The sequence below is a fragment of the Lycium barbarum genome, chromosome 2 (assembly GCF_019175385.1).
Source record: "Lycium barbarum isolate Lr01 chromosome 2, ASM1917538v2, whole genome shotgun sequence".
In the NCBI taxonomy this organism is placed as follows: domain Eukaryota; kingdom Viridiplantae; phylum Streptophyta; class Magnoliopsida; order Solanales; family Solanaceae; genus Lycium; species Lycium barbarum.
The window spans coordinates 110447826-110473146 of NC_083338.1; positions in this window are offsets into that span (position 1 = coordinate 110447826).

The following is a 25321-nucleotide window of genomic DNA, read 5'->3' on the forward strand; positions in this document are numbered from 1 at the left end:
CTGGAATGATAACTATTATTATAAGCGAACTCTATAAGCGGTAAGTGATCATCCCAACTACCCCCCAAAATCTAACACTCATGCTCGTAGCATATCGTCAAGAGTCTGAATGGTGCGCTTCGCTTGTCCATCAGTCTGGGATGAAATGCTATACTAAGACTCACTTGAGTCCCCAGCCCTTCTTGGAAGGACTTTAAAAAGTTAGCCGTAAACTGTCCCTCTATTAGAAATAATAGATACTGGAACACCATGGAGTCATACTATCTCTTTGATATAAAGCTTCGCATAATCCACAGCTGCATATGTAGTTCTGACAGGCAATAAATGAGCTGACTTAGTGAGTCTATCCACAATTATGTATATGGAATGATACTTACGCTGAGAATGAGGCAAGCCTGTAATAAAATCCATATTAATCACTTCCCATTTTCAGGTCGGGATTTCCATAGCTTGCAACAATCCACCAGGCTTTTGATGCTCAATCTTTACCTGCTGACAGTTTGGACATTGAGCTACGAATTTCGCTGTCTTTCTTCATTCCGCCCCACCAATATATGGATTTCAGATCATGATACATTTTCGTCGCTCTCTGATGAACAGAATAATGGGAACAATGAGCTTCTTCTAAAATTTGGTATCGTAATCCTGCAACATCAGGAACACACAACCTACCTCGACATTTGAAAACTACATATGCAGAAATCACAAAAGAAGTCTTTTTCTTCTGAGGGAGTGTATTCTTGTAATGAACTAATATGGATCCTCAAACTGGCGCTTTTTCACCTTAACTACTACTGACGAAACAGCTGAATTTTGAACGTAACTCCCATATTTCTCGAGTCCATTAACCGAACTCCTAGGCTAGCTAGCTGCTGAAGTTCACGAGCTAACTCTCTTTTCCCCATTTGAACATCATATCAGCTACCCATAGATCTACGGCTAAGAGCATCACCTACAATGTTCGCTTTCCCTGGATGAAACAAGATGCTAATATCATAATGTTTCAACAGTTCCAACCATCGCCTTTGCAGTACATTTAACTCTTTCTGCTTGAAAATATAAATATCAACATGGACACCATACTGTTACGCCTCGGAAAATTTTTCGTTCATGCACAGTGAATTGACTTACGAAGGGCATGATGCATACGATGTTTTGATAAGTAAGAAATAATATTTAATGATTCTAAATGAGATTTCAAAGACATTTGAGGTAGGAGACGAAAGTTGTTAAGGAAAGCAAGATATATGTTGTGTGTCGGGCAAGAATTACGAGTATCGAATTAATGATGGCTTAATGACATTTTGGAGAAGAATTATAATGTATCTTATATTGGTAATGAGGTGTTAAGTAAGTTTCAAGAAGGACCCATAAGCCAAATATGGGCATAAGCCATCCAAAAGGGCGATTCAAGGAAACATTTTCGGATGATCTGATTTGGAGGGTCCAAAACGCTATTATAGGTTTGGAATTTGGAAACACACCAAGAATGAAAGTTGTAGATAATTGAAAGATATTTCTAACCATAGGTTGTGGGCCCTCATAGCATAACAGGATCAAACGTTATGGTCATTCTACGACAGACAGTCTGAGCAGAAAAGTTCTACGGACCATTTGACGGCCCGTAAAAATTTTGACGCCCTGTAAAATAATTATACGGTCCGTCAAATTGACAGAGACCAACATAAAATAGTCACAGAGACCCATATTTCACTGGACAGTTCTACGGACCATTTTGACGGTCCGTACGAATTTTGACGGCCCGTCAAAATTGGCGTAGAATTGCCTGACGGATCAGATTTCAAGCTTTTAAATAAGAGACCCAAGTTCATTTTTTTCATTCCCATTTCTCCTCCACGACTCAAGAGTTCTCTAGAACCTTCCAAACACTTCATATGCAAGAATCCAAGTGAAACTAAATATCCACTTCATCAAACCCACAAAATTAAGTGTAAGAAGCACATTAAAGTTCATCCAAGCCAAGAAATTTCAAAGGAAGTGAGTTAGGGTGCAAGAAGAGAATTGCTACTCAAGGCTTATTCCTACACCATCTAAGGTAGGTTTTATGGTATTTACATGTTATTTGAGGTATGGAAAAGTTGAAACACTTGGAGTGTAGAAAGATATAGGAAATGGGTCATGAAAGTGTGAATAGTAACAATGTCGAGTAAAGGTTTGGATTGAGTCATGATCATTGATGAATTGTGATTGTAAAAACGTTATAAATGACATTTGGAACATGGGGTAAGTATTATATATGAGAAAACGCGAGAGTGAGCTATAATCATAATTGTGAAGAAATTGAAGGAAAATGGTGAGTTGTGGGAAATGTAGATAAATGATGATTGTTGTTTGTGATATTGTGAATGTTGTTATGAACGATTGGAAGTTGATATATAACATGCGAAAAGTTGTATAAACAAAGGAAATGCTGCCCAATTTACCCTAGAAATAGTAACACGTTCTTATAGCCGATTAACTAATGTTAATGCGACTTCTCTTGAAGGTAGAAACGTGGGCATTAAAGGAGAACAAACAAGTGACATATTAGTAAACGACAAAGGTATGTAAGGCTAGTCCTTTATTTCTAAGGCATGAATCTTCTGGTATGAATCCTCCTATCTCTCCATGATTTTCCTACATATTGCGAACTATGAATCTATGAGTATAAAGAACTTCATACGAGAAAAAGAAAAGAGATACGTTACGAACATGACAATACCGATGATGAATCTAAGTCTAGAAGTCATAAGGCTTATGATATGATATTCCTACGAAGCTAATGATCCTTATATGATTCCGATGATAGTATTTTCCTTACCTCTCCATGACTTTCCTACTTTCCGAAAAACTAAGAGCCTATGTTCATGAATAGCCATATGGGATAGATAAGAGGCATGTTACGAATGCGATAATGATGATGATAAGTCTAAGACTAAGAATACTAAGGCCTATAATATCATGGTTCTACAAGTTTAATGATCCATATTACGATCCATTGATATTGTTCATTGACTACACTCACCTTATATGCTAATTCCTTCAAGGTAAGGCATAATGCTTATGAATGCTCCATAATGGACTCGGGGGTTCTCGACCTCATGTCACCCCGACACTGTCATAGATTGTCCATAAGCCTTAATGCACGTCCTATGACCAATGTTCCGAAAAATTACGAGTCTATGTTTATAAAAGATTTCATATGAGATAAAGGTGAGAGATATGCTATAGAAACGATAATGGTAATGATGAGCTTAAGCCGAAAAGATTATAAAGACTATCATACGATACGTATATGAAATTCGTGTTACGAATAAGATGTGTTTTTCATAGATTGTCTTTAAATTTAAATGTCTGCATTAATGAAAGGTTACGATACGCTTATGAGATGTATGTGATGACAATGATGATGATGAGATATACCAATCCATGTTATGATGTATGTAATATGGTGGAGCCACTACGTGGCCGAATATGAAAGATATGTATGTGATATTGTCGAGCCACTACGTGGCCGAATATGGATACTGTCGAGCCACTACGTGGCCGAATACGGATATTATCGAGCCCTACGTGGCCGAATACGGATAATGTTTTATGTGTATGAGCAGATACGGTATTACGATGATGTATACACTATGATGATTCATGTACGAAAATTATGTATATGTGATATATGTATGAAATGCATTCATCCTTAAAGGTCGCGCAGGTTTTTCCTTCACCTCATGACTTATGATTCTCTATCATGTTTATTTCATTCATGCCTTACATACTCAGTACAATATTCGTACTGACGTCCGTTTTCCTTGGATGCTGTGTTCATGCCCACAGGTAGACAGTGAGACGGCGCAGACCTATAGGAGCTATCAGCAGATTTTCAGGGGCACTCTATTATTCCGGAGGTGCTAATCGGGTTTATACTTTTGTGTATATATATGCATATGTATTTTGGGCACGACGGGGTCTTGTCCCGTCCATATGTCTAGTACTCTAGTAGAGGCTCGTAGATACTCAGTGTGGCTTATATGGTCTCACGAAGTTGCTATTATGGATATATGTATATATATATATATATATATATATATATATATATATATATTATTTTGATAGCGCCGTCCTACCTTGGTAGGAGTAAGGTCTGCGTACACTCTACCCTCCCAGACCCCAAGATGTGGGATTTTACTGGGTTGTTGTTGTTGTTGTTGTTGTTGTATATTGTTTTGATAGGGGAAAGGCCAATGTATACGAAAGTGTGTATGTTTCAAATGAAAGATGATTTTCCTATGATTTGAATATAATTTGATAAAAGAGCGTAAATGAGTATGACGAGTAATAGAACGAGCGGTGCTCGGTGGTTAGCCCCGGGTACCCGTCGCGGCCCCTAGTCGGGTCGTGACACATACAAATAATATCTCCACATTTTGAATGCATGAATCACCGCAGCTAATTCTAGACCATGGGTTGGATAGTTTTTCTCATGTTTTCGCAACTGCCTTGAAACATAAGCATTAACTTTACCATGCTGCCTTAACACACAACCCAACCCTATTCCTGAAGAATCACAACAGACAACATAGCCCTTCAACCCTTCAGGGAGTGTCAGAATCGGGGACGAAGTCAATCTATCTTTCAGCTCCCGAAAACTGCGCTCACAAGCATCGGTCCATTGAAATTTAGCTAATTTCTAAGTCAGCTTCATCAATGGTGCAGAAATAGAAGAAAATCCATCTACAAATCTTTTGTAATAACTTGTCAAACCCAAAAAACTACGAACTTCTGTAGGTGTTGTAGTCCTTGGCCAAGTCTTCACAACTTCGATCTTCTGGGCACCCGAATACCATCAGCTGAAATAATATGCCCCAGAAAGGTCACAAAATTCAACCAACACTCACATTTTGAAAATTTTCCATATAGCTCCGGAGCTTGAAGAATTCCAAGGACGGTCCATAAATGATCTGCATGTTTCGCCTTGGATCGTGTGTATACCAAGATATCGTCGATACACACAATCACAAACAAGACTAGGAAAGGCCCGAACACATTATTCATTAAATCCATGAACACTGTCGGTGCATTAGTCAATCCAAACGACATTACCCGAAACTCAAAATGACCATATCTAGTTCTAAAGGATGTCTTTGGAATATCTGTCTCTTTAACTCTTACATGGTGATACCCGGATCTTAGATCTATCTTGGAGAACCATTTGGCACCCTGCAATTGATCAGATAAATCATCGATCCTTGAAAGCGGATATTTATTCTTGATCGTCACCATATTCAGCTGCCTGTAATCAATACGCATTCACAAGGAGCCATCTTTCTTTCTTACAAACAATACAGGGGCTCCCCACGACGACGTACTAGGCATAATAAAGCCTTTCTCAAGAAGATCCTTCAATTGCTTCTTCAACTCTGCAGGAGTCATTCTATAAGGAGGAATAGATATGAGTTTAGTATCCGGCAGCACATCAATAGAAAAATCAATCTCTTGCTCTGGTGAAAGGCTTGGAAGCTCATCCGGGAATACATCCGAAAACTCAGTCACCACAGGGACAGATTGGAGAGTCCTGAAGTCAGACTAAGTGATAAATATAGTCTTTAGCAATCATCTTCCTTGCCTTGAGATAGGAAATAAACTTACCTCTCGGCGACGTTGTATTTCCCTTCCACCCTAAAACTGGTTCTCCTGGAAATTGAAAATGAACAATTTTGGTTCTATAATCAACATTGGTATAGCAAGAAGCCAACCAATCCATACCCATAATGACATCAAAATCTACCATTTCTAACTCATGTAGGTCAGCCATAGTATGATGGTCACAAATCACAACCACACAATTTCTACATACCCGACTAGGTATCACTGGGTCACCAATGGGTGTACACACTTCAAAAGGCTTAATTGGCTCAAGTTTCACCCCAATACGATCGCCAATATAAAACGTAATATATCACAATGTAGAGACTGGATCAATCAATGCATATACATCATGAGAAGATACTAATAATATACCTGTGACAATATCAGGAGAAGACTCAAGATCCTGTCTCCCAGTCAGTGCATAAATACGGTGTTGAGGACCACTCGAACTGGGTACTCCTCCTCTACCTCTACTACTACCTACTGGTGCCTGTAAGCTCTGCCCCATATAGCATATGGATGATGAAGAACCAGTTGCTGATCCTGCGAGCTGGACCACACCTCTACCACCTCGAAATGGACACTCACGCATAATATGCTCTAACTGGCCGCGAGCATAACAAACATCTAAACCTAATCGCCACTATCCCCAAAGTAGCTTCCCGCACTAAACACATCGAGGTAAAGGTGGTCTCTTCTGGCCTAAATCAACCTATACTGAGAACCCGAAGCTCTGAAGCTCTGACTCGGTCCGGAGTGAATAGGTCTATCGAATCTCTGACTTACAAATTATGAAGATGCACTAGTCATTGAATGGCCTAAGTTCTTAGAATACTGCTGCCTCTGGCCTCCGCTAAACTCACCAACCGAACCCGAGGATCTAGCCCTCTTACTATAACCCCTATCATGCTCACGCTCACCCATTTGTTGTTGTTGTCGTTCTTCAAATTTCGGGGCAAGGGCCTGAATGCGAGAAATATCCATACCTTCCTGGAGCGACCCTGTCAAGCACTTATCCATCAAATACGACCCCAAACCATTCACAAACCGGTGCACGTGATCTCCCATATCGGCTACCATGGCCGGAGCATACCTGGCCAAAGAAATAAAATGGAGGCTATACTCTAGAGCACTCATACTTCCCTGTCTAAGATTCAAGAACTTGTCTGCTCTGTCCTGTCGCACCTCTGGCAGCAAATAGCGTCAGAGGAAAGCATCTATAAACTCTTGCCATACCGGTGGAGGTGCATTGACTCTTCTGGAAGACATCCAAGCCGTATACCAATGAACCGCCATATCCTGTAATCTATAGGAGGCCAACTCTACCAACACAACGTCCGAAGCATGCATTAACTGCAATGTTCTCAACATTCCATCTATAAAGCTCTAAGGGTCCTAATTCAATTTTGACCCAAAGAATTCTAGAGGGTTCAAACTAATAAAATCACGGGCTCTAGCACTCACAGCTCTATCTCCATGACCCGCACCTTGCCGCTGAGCCTGAGCGGCGACTAACTGATTCAGCAAATGGATGGCCTCTTTCACCTCTTGATTTGAGGCATATGTTGGAGGGACTGGGGGTGATGGAGCTGGAGCTGAGGCTCTTTCATACTCCTCTGAAACAGGCGATGAGTGAGAGAACCGAGATGGAACCTCATTTTGAGATTCGCCCTTCTCTAAATCTGTCAGCGGTACCCACTCAGTCCTTTTTCCTGCCACTGTCTTGCCCTTTTGGGCTGCTGTAGCTGTTCTCTTTACAGGCATCGCTGAAAACATAACGCACGATTAAGAAAAGGGAAATTCTTATATCGTGGCTCTATCGCCCGATCTATGATGAAGAAGGAGGTCATTCATTCCTAAGCGCTCGCAGGCTCCTATTTATAAGTGTGGCGGACTCTATTAGACACGGCTCATAGACACACCCTAGGACAAACTGCTATGATACCACTTTTGTTTCTTTATTCTCAAATTGATTGATCCACTTAAAAGCCTTTGTAACATTCTTGTCCAATCTTGAGATTCTCGAATCCATCTAATATTCCTAAATTTCAGCTATCACCTAAGGGGCTCAATTTAATACAATGTATGCTATTAGGCCTAAGAGAGTGAGATTGTCACGAAGTAGTTGCAAGATCAACGTGCTATCCTTGTAAGATTCTTCTCCCAATGTGTCCAACTTGGCAATTGCTTCATCAAATGTCTGGCCATATAAAGAAGATGAAAATGAAGATGCTTTTTCAAGTTTGAGATTAAACATAAAAAAAAAAAAAAAAATATAGAGATATCTTTGCTAACACAACAACCTTGTTTGAATCAAAAGATATAATCTACGAGTAAGAAATAATAAGGTACACGAAGAAATTCTTACTTGTTTAGCAAGACCACAAGCACGATCAGGAGAGTTCAAAATCTCATAATAAAACACAAAGAAGTAGAGAGCCAGTCCAAGTTTGATAGGATGCATTGGGGCAAGTTCAGCATTTGTAATAAGTATTGCTCTGGCCAGGTCTACATAATGACAAGAGAAACGGGCGGAGGCACTGGGAGGAGCAGTGAGACTCAAAAAGAAAGAAGACAAGAGAAAAGACTGATGGGATAAACTGGCTATTGCCTTTATTTTGGGCCTAAGGGCTATTTCGGGTCATTTTCGTAAAACTGGGTCTTTTGGGGCCTTTTATTTTTGTGGGTGGCAGGGCCCAGTCGAATACCGACCCGAATGAAGAAATAAAAAGGTTAATAATATAGCAGTAAATAAAAGGAAAATTTACTTGTCATAGCTATCTCTAAGACCTATTTATGAATAATAATTACCTTCCATTTATTTATTTTTCCCAGCTAAAATATTTTCTTATTTTACACATCATAACTAGTGTCCTGTATTTCACAAGTTCCTCTTTTAAATGGATTTTCTCTCACCTACAAAATCTATCTTCTCCCTTACCCCTCTCTTTCTCTATCTCTATTCCCTATTCTACCCCAGATCTCGTTTCCCCTTAGCCGTCTCTCTCTTCTCCATCTCCAACATAATGCCGCCGTCAGCACCAAAAACAGCGGCAGAATTTGTAATATCACGACCCAACCGGAGGGCCATGAGGGGCACCCGGAACTAACCCCCGAGCACCCTCTCATCATACTTCCATAATCATCTATAGGTGAGCCACATGGCTAACTCATCATTACCATGCATCAATAACGCAAATTCCGCCGAACTAAGGCACCATTTTATATAAATATCATCAATTATGCCTATATATACTCAAGCCGATAAGGCTATCAAAATGATATACAAAAGGTGAACCGACCAAACTGAGGGATATCTAGCTATACACATCTGTCTACGAGCCTCTACAAAGAGTATATATTATCATAAAGAAGGGACAGGACCCCGCCATGCCCATATATGTACACAAAAGAACAATACAAACTATTGCAGCTCCGGATCAAATGGCGCACCTCGATGCAATCACTGATGAAGCATCCTAAAGGTCTAGTCTGTCTCTCTGCCTACCTACGGGCATGAACGCAGCATCCACAAACAAAAAGGACGTCAGTACGAACAATGTACAGAGTACGTAAGGCATGAATAGTAATATGATAAATGTATGGAGAATAACGTAATATAAATGAATCATTTATACCTCATGATACCTCTTAAGACGTTCAACATGCTTGCTTAACCTTTCTCTACATAAGACATGTCATACATATACATATAATGATACCATACCCGACCATGTAGGTTCGGTGTCATCCATAACGGGCCATAAAAAGGCTCGGTGTTGTCCATACCCAACTTCAACACCAAGGGAATTCCTGGATTCTGCGAACCCTAGTGAGCCTCCCAACACTAGAATCTCCTGATTTTTGCCTCTTGATCTTTGATTTCTCTTGGATTTGGTTAAATGTATTTGGAAGAAGGTACTAGAGCTCTCAAGAACTTGGGAAATTTTGAACATGAAATAAAATGAGTAAGGGTCGGATATATATATAACTTAAAAATCTGGCCCGACCCGGATTTACGATCAACTTTACGGACCGTAAAACTTATACAGTCCCTATAATTGGACCGTAAAATACCACCAGGGGTTCACCTTTTTCTGGAATCGATTTACGGTGGAGTTCAACTAGATATATGGTTCGTAAAAATTATACGGTCCGTATATCCAACTGTAAAACCCACTTTTCCCCAAAACATATTCTACGTCCATTTGTTCAACCTTTAATCCTTCCAATACCTGCTAAACATGAACTTAACTATTATACCCCGTATGTTTTTTTCACGTCGGATTATTCATAAGCTAATAGACATAAGTTCAAGACAAGATTATTTTTGGGATATGAGACAAGGGCTTTTAATCCCCGATTGTTAATAAGTGCACGATGGCTTGTTAAATTCAATTGGTGTAGAAATATTAGTGGAGATTAGGGATTAACTAACCATGATTAGATTATTAAGCGGGGATTAATGATTAATTAAGTTAATTACACTTTGAGGGGGTATATGTCAATATGTTAAGCTACCTATATAAGTCAAGTTGATGACTAATTCATCAACAAAACCTCATTTCATCTTCACACAAATTAAGCTATAGAGAGAGAGAGTTCGGCCATGGCTATGGGAGCTCATGAAGCTCACGGCCATGGCTATGGGAGCTCATGAAGCTCACGGCCATGGCTATGGGAGCGCATGAAGCTCACGGCCATGGCAGCTTTTGGAGCAAACTTACGGCCAGCCCCTCTACATAGTTGAATTGATAATTTCTCAAGTTCAATTAGAGAAAGAAATAGAGATTACAACAGCCATGGTAGTTCTTGATCAACTCAAGCTTGCTAAGGTAAGATTTAATTCTCTCCTACATGTTTTAGAGGTGATTTGGACCTTGTATAATTTAGTAGATGTGAAATTGTGTGTGTTGGTGCTAAGTTGCTGTTTGGGCCGTGTAGGGGGCTGTTGTAACTTAAAAATGGTGAATTAATTGTGATTAGGGTGGTCGTTATTGTTGTCATGGGTTATGTGATGAAGGTGAAGGAATTTGATATTTAAAAATGAAGTTGTATTTGTTTTATGGGCTGTTAGGGGCGTGTTGTGGTTCTTGTTTGAATTGGAGGATTAAGTGTAGTTGAGATTATGCATGGTGTGGTTGTAATGGTTGAACTATTATAAAGTCGTTTCGATAAAGTGTTATGGCCATAGATTATTAAGAGTAACTCGAATATGTCGTGGCCGTCATGTTATCGGTTGTTGAATATTGTGATGTATGGACAGATTGGAATGTTATGCGAGCTATTCGGAGTATTATTGAATCATGTCGTAGCTAGTCTTGATATAGTATTTGAACGTGTGGTTGTTGATGTTGACTTGGTCGTTTATTAGTTGGCTTGAAAGGGAGGGAAGTGAACAATATAAGGGAAATGCCGCCCAATCGTCTAGAAATAAGCTACTAACGTTGAAGTACGTTTTATGCCTTTCCATAGCTTAACCATAATCTTGACGTTTTAATATAGGTTGAGACACTTCGGGCAGCGTATACGTATTGTATCGCGGATAAGCGTTAAAGGTATGTAAAGCTAACTCTTTCTTCTTTTTGGCATGATCTTTATGAAACAAACAGACGACGTGTATATGATTCCAAATAAGTTCCTGTTCTTAGAGCCACTAGGATGGCTAATGTTCTTGATTTCTAGAAGCTATTTCATTATGTCTTGATACGTGTATATGATTCCAGAAGTTCTATTTTGATGTAATCCATAATGACATTCGAAAGGTACTTGATATGACTATTGTCTTGATTTTCAAATGATAGTTCATTTTGATTATTCTGTTGAGTCTCAGATATGATTTAGTTTGCATATGGTTTCTCACTACTCTGCTCATTCATGCCTCAATATATCTTTCACTGAGTCCCGGGCCAAGATACGTTTTCGTGCACAGTTTTACTGCATTGTTCACCGAGTCCCTCACTAGAGGGCCGGGATACGGTATATATATATATATATATATATATATATATATATATATATATATATATATATATATATGATGTGATGATATGATGATGTGATTATGGCACCAAGGATGGTATGTGATGACTTTATTCACCTAGTCCCATAATGGGTCATGTATGATATATGATATTGATATGCATGATTTACATTTCATAAGGCAAGTGTTTTGGTATTTGAATGTCATACTTGTCTCCTGTAATCTCTATTTCAGTCATGATCCTCTTTATTGTATTTCATGCTTTATATACTCAGTACATATCTCGTACTGACGCCCTTTCTTCGGGGGGCTGCGTTTCATGCCCGCAGGTACAGATAGTCGGTTTGGTGACCCTCTAGCTTAGGACTTCTACTCAGCTGTCTTGGAGAGCTCCACTGTTCCAGAGCCTAGACTTTTGGTACAGATCTTATGATGTATATATATGTTTATCCAGGGGTACGGCGGGGCCATGTCCCGTCATATTTCACTATCGATACTCTTAGAGGTCTGTAGACATATGTGTGGGTTGTGTATAAGTTTGTTCAGCTGTGTCTATACGATATGCTATGGATATTGATATGTAGTGGCAGCCTTGTCGGCTTGCGTATGATAATGATATGTAGTGGCAGCCTTATCGGCTTGCGTATGATATTGATATGTAGTGGCAGCCTTGTCGGCTTGCGTATCATATTATGTTTTGATTAGTTGTGACTCCTCAGGAGACAGGTTGTCTGAGTATGTATATATATGATGACGTTATGAACCTTTGGAGTTCTTATGCAAGTTTCCATATTGTTTCATAGATTCGGTTTGACTATATCTAACAGGTACGTATATGAGTGTCCAGCTCGGGCACTAGTCATGGCCCATAGGGTTGGGTCGTGACAGAAGTGGTATCAGAGCAGTTCATCCTCGGAGTGTCTAAAGACCGTGTCTGGTAGAGTCTTTTTTGTCGGTGTGTTGTGCACCACATCTATAAACAAGAAGCTACCGGACTTTTAGGATGTTACCTTTCCTTCTTACTCTAGATCGTGCAATAGAGCCAAGAGATAGGAAATGAAATTCCTTATACTAATCCTTTATTTCAGCTGAAGAACGGCATCGATAGAAGAAAGTGGCTGATGATATTAGAAGTTACAAAGTACACAGGTAAGCAACGGTGCGAAAGACGTATGTCGAATAAGGTAAGAATATTGAAGTATGATTGAAATGTAAAGTTAAAGAATGAAAGGGAAGGTAGATAGGAAGGTATAACAGGACAGATCGTTAAAGGATCAGGTACGTCTCGGGGTGTGACATGTGAGGTAAGTTTCGACACCTTTATACTTTTACTTGAAATTGGGAGCCCTATGTGACTATGATATGATATGATATATACGTATATATGTTGGCCCTGTGAGGCATTGTTGGTATTTCCTACGTGCAGGTTTTGGGATAATAAGAAATACAAAGGAAACTCTGCCAAAATTTTCCTAGAAATAAAAAAGAGAATGAGATGTAAGTTCGTAATATTCTTGAAAGGTCGTGTCAATAGTAATGATAGGATTTGACTAAGTGGTGAGTACAGCTGACTTCGAGGAATAAGTTAACCGTTGAATTGATAGTAATACTAATTATGAGGTCGATATCGATATAAAAAAAATGCTAGGATAGTTTGGAAGGGCTTGTGATACTAAGGGATGATATAGAAAAGGCTGGCAAATCTTAATAGAGCATTATATTGAGGTATCGACTGAATTGACAAGCAGGGATAAATTACGACGAGTTTATAGTTAAAAGGAGTAATAATATGGTTGAGATAAGAGTACAGAGGAGGAAGAATTGTGACGAATATGAATGTATCGATAAGACAGCTTGTGAGATATTTAGAATAAGATTGATCAGAAAGGATAAAAGGTTAAGTACGCCTACTCCACAGAGTGTAATTAAACCATAGTAAGAATCGTGAATAAGGTTAAGAAATGTTACACTATAGGATTGATTACAAACAGGATATTATGTGAATGTAATAAGGATGGTTATAAAAATCAGTAAAGCCTAGTAAAGAAGTGACTAAAATATACGACGTGATCTATGCGACTAAAGCATAAAGGCAAATGTGAAATGGAAAGGCAAGGTATAGAACGAATAGGAAAGACTTATAAAGTTCTATAGGGAAGGCTCAGAATAAAGATTATGTGATAACGAGAATGAAGGCGAGTACAAGAAAAGAAGGAGTTAATTGAATAAGGAAATAAGAAGAAAGCGAGCGGGATAACAGTATGGTAATAGGTTATGACATGTATAGCCAAGAGAACGAGTAATATAAGTGATGGAACTGTGAAAGACCAAACTATAGAAAAAATGAGCAACAAAGTAGAATGAGTGCTAGAAAATGACTGGGATGGTAAGAACAAATAGGGATGAACAGAATACGTTTTGAAAAAGAGAAAGGGATTATGCAGGAGTAGTGTTTTCCGAAGAATACAGGGGTAGCATGAGATTCCTCGTGCACAGAATAAAAGATGGACATAGACTGGAGAAATGAAAGGAATACTAAAGAAAGCACCCAAGATAGACGTAATAAATTGAGTACGAGTATAAAACAAAAGGGGAATATATAGCTATGAACTTAAAGGTGACAAGGTAATAAGGTAAGACCATTATTAAGACGAACTTGATATGATTTGGAGTTAGTTAGAAGTCAGTGTTAGGTACACAGCTAGGGTAAAAGAGCATAAGGCATAAAGGAGTACTGCGTGTATATGACTTCACCTCGGAAATAGTGAAATCGTTAAAGGGCAAGGACTGTAGGCCTGAGGAACAAATGAGGTATTGTAAATTTATTAAAGGAAACAGATGATATAAGTTGGGATAAAGATAATACTACAAGAGAACTTTGGACACTTATCATCGGAATATAAGTGCTACTTAATTGAGAATTTGGAACAACTATGAGTACTAATTAATTACTGATTGGAGTAAGTGGAATGTGGCCTTGGATGGGTTGCTACATGGGTTGCATTACTCGAGTATAGATGGTCAGACGAGATTTGGTACTATATATAGAAAATTTCTCGTCGCTTTATGATTTTGTTTAGGTTTCGTACGTGGATAATCAAGCTATAGATTATAAAGAAAAGACATGGATATGGTACAGTATACCAAGTGAGTTAGAAAAAAAAGATCAGGTGAAATTGAGATTAGAAATAAGGACATAGAGCAGAACATAAACAGATAATGGTATAAGTACACCCTTAAGGGGGGAAGCGGGTGAGAGCAATGCAAGTGTAAGATGGGAACAATTAACACTGCAATATATTTGATATGGATACTTAACCTTCAAGTGAGAATCCTTGCTGAAACAAGTTAGTAATATCTGAAAGCCAGCAACAAAGGGGAGAAGTCAGGATGGTAGTTGAGACGGTGCTGAGGAATTATTTGTAAAGATCTTGAATGATAGGATATTAGAAAGTAGGTGCTTATAAAAAGAAATAATATGACAAGAGAATGGTAACGAGTAACTTAAGAGATATTATATAGGATAGCAATGCTATACTGGATTAGAGGTTAAGATGTTGGCAACAGAGTTGTTTGCTAATGATATTGTGACTTATAAGTAGCAAAGGGAAGGGATAGAAAATCTCCTACAGTAGGATATGAGAAAATCAAAGGGGTGAATAAAAGAAGGAAAAGAGTATGATAAGATAGGCTACGAGCGAGTTTTAATACGGATGAGATATGTAAAGCAGAATGAACCGGGAGGAGGAAAAGTTAGGACTAAGATTGGACATATTTTATACAAGTTGTACAAGAATGTTATACAACCTACGAGTATTTGTATGCTAATAATGAGACTAAGGGAGTACTTGATAAGAAGAGTAAGGATTCAGTAATAACAATGCGGTTGCGATATTTTGGATACATTAAGGAAAGGTGTAAGATGGTTTGAACCAAAGTACCCAGATAGGATTAGTACTGAGGGCAAAAGCCATAGTTGAGCCCCGATATCAATTGAAAGATACAGGAGAAGAATGTAAGGTCTGCATAAAGACTACTGAGACGACGCTAAGATATCTCTTGGGCTTATTTGAGCACTTACGCATATTCTGATGGGTGATAGGAGGACTAAGAGTAAAATCTGAGAAAAGGGGCAATAGAAGAGTTTGAAGTAAAAGATAAAGAAACGACACGAGATAATATGCCTAAAGTGTTATAAGTTGGATTAAGGGAAATGGTTTAAGTGAGACGATCAGAACAAGCGGGTTACTGGATGACAGTGAATTTCTATGTCAAATCAAAAGAAATTCTTTCAGAATTATACCAGTTAATGATAGTCAAATCACAGAGCAGCTATGTAAAGTTATAAAATGAGGAAACTCCAGCGCTACTTGATAGCCAACTCTAAGGATTGAGATTAAGAGCTAAAAGCAAAGTGACAGTTAAAAACCTTTAAAAAAAAGTCGAACAGTGACACATGATGCTGAAGATTCCAGAATACGGACTGTAACAGCAGAGCAAAGCAAGGTTATTGGAGTAAAATAATATTACACCCTAGAGTCTGCGAATGGTCTACAAGTTACCGGAGGTATGAAATACTCCAAGGGTTGTAAAGCCTAATAAATCAATGAGGGATGCCTGCGAGTTACTAGATCTTATTTAAAGATTAGAAGGTAAAGTGAAGCGAACGATACATCATCTTAAGGGAGTAACTATAGAAGAAGAAAGAATCGAGTTATGACTAAGTGCACCATGAATACAAGTCTGAATCAGTCAGTGACAGTACAACTGAACAGCATGCAAACAAGAGAGAGAGTAACATTTCAGCAGAAGAGCTCGCAATACAACTATTAACGAGGAGAGTAAAAACAACGACGTGGAATTATTACCTCGAGAAGCAACAGAAAGAGGAAATATTACGGGAATGGTTATGTAGAGATCTGAAATGCATTATAATAGATTGAAGGAAATCGACCGACGAAGGAGTCATGTGAAGAGTATAATTCCGTAAAAGAACATTTAAGGAAGTATTGGGAGTACAGGACCATTTTAACATTCGAGGACGAATGTTCTAAAGGGGGGAAGAATGTTATACCCCGTATTTTTTTTGCACGTCGAATTATTCGTAAGCTAATCGACATAAGTTCAAGACAAGATTATTTTGGGATATGAGACAAGGGCTTTTAATCCCCGATTGTTAATAAGTGCACGATGGCTTGTAAAATTCAATTGGTGTAGAAATATTAGTGGAGATTAGGGATTAACTAACCATGATTAGATTATTAAGCGGGCATTAATGATTAATTAAGCTAATTACACCTTGAGTGGGCCCCACCCGATTAATAAAAAAAAATAGCATGAATGAGGACATACCAAGTGGAGGGGGTATGTGTCAATATGTTAAGCTACCTATATAAGTCAAGTTGATGACTAATTCATCAACAAAACCTCATTTCATCTTCACACAAATTAAGCTAGAGAGAGAGAGAGAGTTCGGCCATGGCTATGGGAGCTTATGAAGCTCACGGTCATGGCAGATTTTGGAGCAAACTTACGGCCAACCCCTCTACATAGTTGAATTGATAATTTCTCAAGTTCAATTGGAGAAATAAATAGAGATTACAACAGCCATGGTAGTTCTTGATCAACTCAAGCTTGCTAAGGTAAGATTTAATTCTCTCCTACATGTTTTAGAGGTGATTTGGACCTTGTATAATTTAGTAGATGTGAAATTGTGTGTGTTGGTGCTAAGTTGCTATTTGGGCCGTGTAGGGGGCTGTTGTAACTTAAAAATGGTGTATTAATTGTGATTAGGGTGGTCGTTATTGTTGTCATGGGTTATGTGATGAAGGTGAAGGAATTTGATATTTAAAAATGAAGTTGTATTTGTTTTATGGGCTGTTAGGGGCGTGTTGTGGTTCTTGTTTGAATTGGAGGATTAAGTGTAGTTGAGATTATGCGTGGTGTGGTTGTAATGGTTGAACTATTATAAAGTCGTTTCGATAAAGTGTTATGGCCATAGATTATTAAGAGTAACTCGAATATGTCGTGGCTGTCATGTTATCGGTTGTTGAATATTGTGATGTGTGGACTGATTGGAATGTTATGCGAGCAATTCGGAGTATTATTGAATCATGTCGTAGCTAGTCTTGATATAGTATTGGAACGTGTGGTTGTTGATGTTGACTTGGTCGTTTATTAGTTGGCTTGAAAGGGAGGGAAGTGAACAATATAAGGGAAATGTCGCCCAATCGTCTAGAAATAAGCTACTAACGTTGAAGTACGTTTTATGCCTTTCCATATCTTAACCATAATCTTGACGTTTTAATATAGGTTGAGACACTTCGGGCAGCGTATACATATTGTATCGCGGATAAGTGTTAAAGGTATGTAAAGCTAACCCTTTCTTCTTTTTGGCATGATCTTTATGAAACAAACAGACGACGTGTATATGATTCCAAATAAGTTCCTGTTCTTAGAGCCACTAGGATGGCTAATGTTCTTGATTTCCAAAAGCTATTTCATTATGTCTTGATACGTGTATATGATTCCAGAAGTTCTATTTTGATGTAATCCATAATAACATTCGAAAGGTACTTGATATGACTATTGTCTTGATTTTCAAATGATAGTTCATTTTGATTATTCTATTGAGTCTCAGATATGATTTAGTTTGCATATGGTTTCTCACTACTCTGCTCATGCATGCCTCAATATATCTTTCACTGAGTCCCGGGCCAAGATACGTTTTCGTGCACAGTTTTACTGCATTGTTCACCGAGTCCCTCACTAGAGGGCCGGGATACGGTATATATATATATATATATATATATATATATATATATATATATATATATATATATATATATATATATATATGATGTGATGATATGATGATGTGATTATGGCGCCAAGGATGGTATGTGATGACTTTATTCACCGAGTCCCATAATGGGTCGGGTATGATATATGATATTGATATGCATGATTTACATTTCATAAGGCAAGTGTTTTGGTATTTGAATGTCATACTTGTCTCCTGTAATCTCTATTTCAGTCATGATCCTCTTTATTGTATTTCATGCTTTATATACTCAGTACATATCTCGTACTGACGCCCTTTCTTCGGGGGGCTGCGTTTCATGCCCGCAGGTACAGATAGTCGGTTTGGTGACCCTCTAGCTTAGGACTTCTACTCAGCTGTCTTGGAGAGCTCCACTGTTCCAGAGCCTAGACTTTTGGTACAGATCTTATGATGTATATATATGTTTATCCAGGGGTACGGCGGGGCCTTGTCCCGTCATATTTCACTATCGATACTCTTAGAGGTCTGTAGACATATGTGTGGGTTGTGTATAAGTTTGTTCAGCTGTGTCTATACGATATGCTATGGATATTGATATGTAGTGGCAGCCTTGTCGGCTTGCGTATGATAATGATATGTAGTGGCAGCCTTATCGGCTTGCGTATGATATTGATATGTAGTGGCAGCCTTGTCGGCTTGCGTATCATATTATGTTTTGATTAGTTGTGACTCCTCAGGAGACAGGTTGTCTGAGTATGTATATATATGATGACGTTATGAACCTTTGGAGTTCTTATGCAAGTTTCCATATTGTTTCATAGATTCGGTTTGACTATATCTAACAGGTACGTATATGAGTGTCCAGCTCGGGCACTAGTCATGGCCCATAGGGTTGGGTCGTGACATTAACCCTTTATAACTATAAGATAAAATTGTCTAATCTCAATTAACCTTGATAACCACCGTATCCAAGGCAAGAACCACTGACACACAACGAATCTCAAAGTACAAAAATCACGAGGTGTAACATTCTTCCCCCCTTAGAAACATTCGACCTCGAATGTTAAACCCTTAGGGATTCTACAAAAATTTCGCCAGAGTTTCCCCTGTAAATACACCAGTACCATCCTATCACAGCAACCCAGAACACGCAATGCCTCTCAGGGCTACAATAACAACGACAATAATGGCCACACAAAACCTAGAAATCATCAAAAGAAAGCATTACGTACCTAAAGGTAATGGTTGATCTATCCGAACCTCCTCTGGGAGTGGAAACAAATGTGGCTACCTGAACTTCATAACTTCCTCAGCCTCCCAAGTTATTTCTTCCCTATTATTGTTTCTCCATAGAATTTTAACTGAAGCTACATCTTTAGTTCTGAGTCTCCGAACTTGCCTATCTAGAATAGAGATGGGGACTTCTTCATAGGATAGTTTCTCGGTGACCTGGACATCATCAACAGTTACAATTCTGGAGGGATCTCCAATACACTTGTGAAGCATCGACACATGGAAACCTGGGTGGACTTACTCCAAGTCCGATGCTAGATCTAACTCGTAAGCTACTTGGCCTATCTTGCGTACAATTTGGTAAGGCCCAACATACCGGGGACTAAGCTTGCCCTTCCTACCAAATATCATCACACCTTTCATAGGTGATACCTTCAATAACACCCAATCATTAACTTGGAACTCTATGTTTCGTCGGCGATTATCAGTATAAGATTTCTGACGACTCTGAGCTGTCGATAACTGATCCTGAATAAGCTTGACCTTTTCCATGGCTTGTTGGATCAAGTCTGGCCCTATTAACTTAGTCTCTCCTACTTCAAATCATCCAACTGGTGATCTACACTTGCGCCAATATAAAGCTTTATACGGGGCCATTTGGATGCTGGAATGATAACTATTGTTATAAGCAAACTCTATAAGCACTAAGTGATCATCCCAACTACCCCCAAAATTTAACACACATGCTCGTAGCATATCCTCAAGAGTCTGAATGGTGCGCTTCGCTTGTCCATTAGTCTGGGATTAAATGCTATACTAAGATTCACTTGAGTCCCCAACCCTTCTTGGAAGGACTTTCAAAAGTTAGCCGTAAACTGTGTCCCTCTATTAGAAATAATAGATACTGGAACACCATGGAGTCATACTATCTCTTTGATATAAAGCTTCGCATAATCCACAGCTGCATATGTAGTTCTGACAGGCAGTAAATGAACTGACTTTGTGAGTCTATCCACAATTACCCATATACAATCATACTTACGCTGAGAACGAGGAAATCCTGCAATAAAATCCATATTAATCACTTCCAATTTCCTGGTCGAGATTTTCATAGCTTACAACAATCCACTAAGCTTTTGATGCTCAATCTTTACCTGCTGACAGTTTGGACATTGAGCTACGAATTTCGCTACGTCTTTCTTCATTCCGTGCCACCAATATATGGATTTAAGATCATAATACATTTTCGTCGCTTCCGGATGAATAGAATTACGAGAATAATGGGCTTCCTCTAAAATCTGGTAATGTAATCCTGCAACATCAGGAACACACAATCTGCCTCGACACCTAAGAACTCCATCTGTAGAAATCTTAAAGGATAACTTTTTCTTCTAAGGGAGTGTATTCTTGTAATGAACTAATATAGGATCCTTATACTGGAGCTCCATCACCTCAACTACCAGTGACGAAATAGCTGAATTCTTAACGGTAACTCCCATATTGCCCGAGTCCATTAACCGAACTCCTAGGCTAGCTAGCTGCTGAAGTTCACGAGCTAACTCTCTTTTCTCCGGCTAAACATCACATAAGCTACCCATAGATCTGCAGCTAAGAGGATCAGCCACAATGTTTGCTTTCCCTGGATGATATAAGATGCTAACATCATAATCTTTCAACAGTTCCAGCCATCGCCTTTGTCGTAAATTTAACTCTTTCTGCTTGAAAATTTACTGAAGACTCTTATGATCTGTATAAATATCAACATGGACACCATACAAATAATGTCTCCATATATTCAATGCATAAATCACCGCAGCTAACTCAAGATCATGGGTTGGATAGCTTTTCTCGTGTTTTTGCAACTGCCTTGAAGTATAAGCAATAACTTTACTGTGTTGCATTAACACACAACCCAACCCTACTCCTGAAGCATCACAATAGACAACATAGACCTCCAACCCTTCAGGAAGTGTCAAAACTGGGGCCGAATTGAATCTATCTTTCAGCTCTCGAAAACTGCACTCACAAGCATCCGTCCATTCGACAATGCTGCTGTTACACCTTGAAAAAATTTCCGTTGATGCACAGTGAATAGACTAACGAAGAGCACGAAGTATATGGTATTTCAATAAGTAAGGGATGACATTTGATAACCCTAATTAAGATTTCAAAGACATTCGAGGTAGGGGATAAAGTTTGCCAAGAGAAGGCAAGGCATACGATATGTATCGGAAAGGATTTACGAGTAACAAGTTAATGATGATTTAATGATGCTTTGGAGAAGAGTTATAACATCCGTTATAACATCCCTTAGATCATTAATGAGGTGATAAACAAGTGTCAAGAAGGTTCCATAAGGATCGGAGATCAAACGAGTCAACGAGAATGAGTTTGGAAGGACTAGACATTATACGGCCCAACATACTGGCCGTATAATCAGCCCATATTAGCACCCCTCACTGGACCAAAAGTACGACCAAACATACGGTCAGTATAATTTATACGGACCGTATGTTGGTCCGTGAAATCCAAGCGGGACAGATTTTGTATTATTAATAGGGAGTACAAGTTTATTTCATTTCATTTCCCCTTCACTCCCCTTCTCTCTAGAACATTTCTCTACACTTCTCCCATAAGAATTCAAGGGATATTAGTGAACAACTTCATCAAACCAAGAGAATCAAGTGTAAGAAACCTATTAAAGTTCATCCAAGACAAGGAATCCAAGTGAAGGTGAAACTAGGGTTTTGCTCAAGTGAAGTGTTTCCACCCAAGGTTCATTCCTACACCATCTAAGGTAAGTGTTATGGTATTTCCATGTTGTTTAAGGTATTGAGAAGTTGAAACACTTGGATTGTAGAAGGATATAGAAAATGGGTCATAAATGTGGGAATAGTGTCATTTTTGAGTAATAGCTTGGATTGAGTCATGATTCCTAATGTGTTGTGATTATGGTTATGTTATAAATGATGTTAAGAACATGGGATAGACATTGCATATGAATTAATATAATCGTGTGCTATGACCATGGATATGGATGATTGGAAGTGAATTGAAAAGTAAGGATAATGTATGTGAATAAAGAGTATTGTTATGATATTGCGAATGTTATTATTGATGTTTGGGAGTTGATATATGATATGGAGGAAGTCGTATAAATAAAGGAGATGCTGTCCAATTTTCTCTAGCTTTAGTCATGTATGCTAAGCTATCGATTTTCTAATGATAGTATAACTCTAATGAGGGTAGAAACGTGAGCATTGAAGGAGAACGTGCAAGTGATAGAATAGTTGAACGGAACGGTATGTAAGGCTAACCCTTCTTTCATAAGGCATGGTTCTTTGGCCAAATATCTAATCTTCTATGAGCCTATGATGTCCTCCAAATGATGCTATCTTCAAAAGCTACTAAGCTCATGATTCTCGATATGTTACGATTGTACTAAATTCCTTATATGATGAGTAATCCTCTAAGAATAGATGTAATGAACGACGATAGTAATGATGCTAAAGATGCTTATGAACTTTTATGTATATGTGTTTATGTATGACTATTATGAAACCCCGAGCTTATATGACCGGGTAGAATATATATATATATATATATATATATATATATATATATATATATATATATATATATATATATATATATATATATATATATTGCGCGCGCACCACTGCAGTTAGGTACGGATAACCCTGAGCCTTGGTAAGGCCAGGTATGTATACTCACCGAGCCTTGCCATGGCCGGGTATGCAAAACACCGAACCTTCATGGTCGGGTATGCTATGTACATGATATGGATATGTATATGATATAAATATGAGTATAAATACGAATATGCTATGAATACGAAAATGGATATGAATGTAAATGAGTACGGATATGAATACGGATACAGATATGGATGTATGTACACAATCACGCATTAGAAATGGAAAGTCCCTATGAAAAGCAAGTAAGTGTTTATGACGATGATACTACTATCTCCCATCCTATGTTATTTCTTATGTTGTCTATTATTATTTCATAATGATGTTGATCATGCTTTACATACTCAGTACATTCTTCGTACTGAAGTCTTTTTGTTTGTGGACGCTGCGTCATGCTTGCAGGTGGCCAGGGAGACAGGCTTGATCCATAGCTTTACTACTCAGGGACTACATAGCGGAGCTCCATTTCATTCGGAGCTACAGCTTTTGGTATTTATTCTTTTGTGTGCATATTTATGGGCATAGCGGGGTCCTGTCCCGCCTATATGATATGACATACTCTCCTTAGAGGCTCGTAGACATGTGTATATGGTTAGATGTGTTTAGCCTTGTCGGCCTATATTTTGGATATCATTTTGTTAGCCTCGTCGACTTATGTACATTGTTGTGGGCATAGTTGTGATGATGATATAAATGTATTGTTGCCCAATGGAAATAGTATGAATGAGGAATAAAAGTATGATTTAGCTATGTGGCTCACCTAGATGTAAATGTGAAAGTATGATAAGAGGTGCCTAGGTGGGTTAGGTCCGGGTGCCCGTCGCGGCCCTCCGGTCGGGTCGTGACAGCTACAGAAATAGAAGGAAAATCTTCTATAAATCTTCTATAATAACCTGTCAAACCCAGAAAACTACGAACTTCCGTAGGTGTTGTAGGCCTTGTCCAAGCCTTCACAGCTTCGATCTTCTGGGTATCCACCCAAATACCATCAGCTGAAATAATATGCCCCAGAAAGGTCACAGAATTCAACCAAAACTCACATTTTGAAAAGTTTGCATATAGTTTCCGAGCCTGAAGAATTCTAAGGACGGTGCGTAAATGATCTGCATGTTCCGCCTTGGATCGTGAGTATACCAAGATATCATCGATAAACACAATCACAAACAATTCTAGAAAAGGCCTGAACGCATTGTTCATTAAATCCATGAACACTGCCGGTGCATTAGTGAACCCGAACGACATCACTCGAAATTCAAAGTGACTATATCGGGTTCTGAAGGTCGTCTTAGGAACATCTTTCTCCCTAACTCTCACCTGGTGGTATCCCAATCTTAAGTCTATTTTTGAGAACCATTTAGCACCCTGCAACTGATCAAATAGATCATCAATTCTTGGGAGTGGATATTTATTCTTGATCGCCACCTTATTCAGCTTCCTGTAATCAATACACATTCGGAAGGAGCCATCTTTCTTTCTTACAAACAATACAGGTGCTCCCCACAGTGATGTACTAGGCCTGATGAAGCCTTTTTCAAGCAAATCTTTCAATTGCTCATTCAATTCCCTCAACTCTGCAGGAGTCATTCTATAAGGAGGAATAGATATGGCCTTAGTATCCGGTAGCACATCAATAGCGAAATAAATCTCCCACTCGGGTTGAAGGCCTAGAAGCTCATCCAGAAACACATCTGGAAACTCATTCACCACAGGGACAGATTGGAGAGTTGGTGACTCTGCTTCTATATCCTAAACCCGGACTAAGTGATAAATACAACCTTTAGTAATCATCTTTCTTGCCTTGAGATAACAAATAAACCTACCTCCCAGAGACGCTGTATTACCTTTCAACTCTAAAACTGGCTCTCCCAAAAACTGGAAATTAACCATTTTGGTTCTACAATCAACATTGGCATAGCAAGAAGCCAACCAATCCATACCCATAATGACATCAAAGTCTAC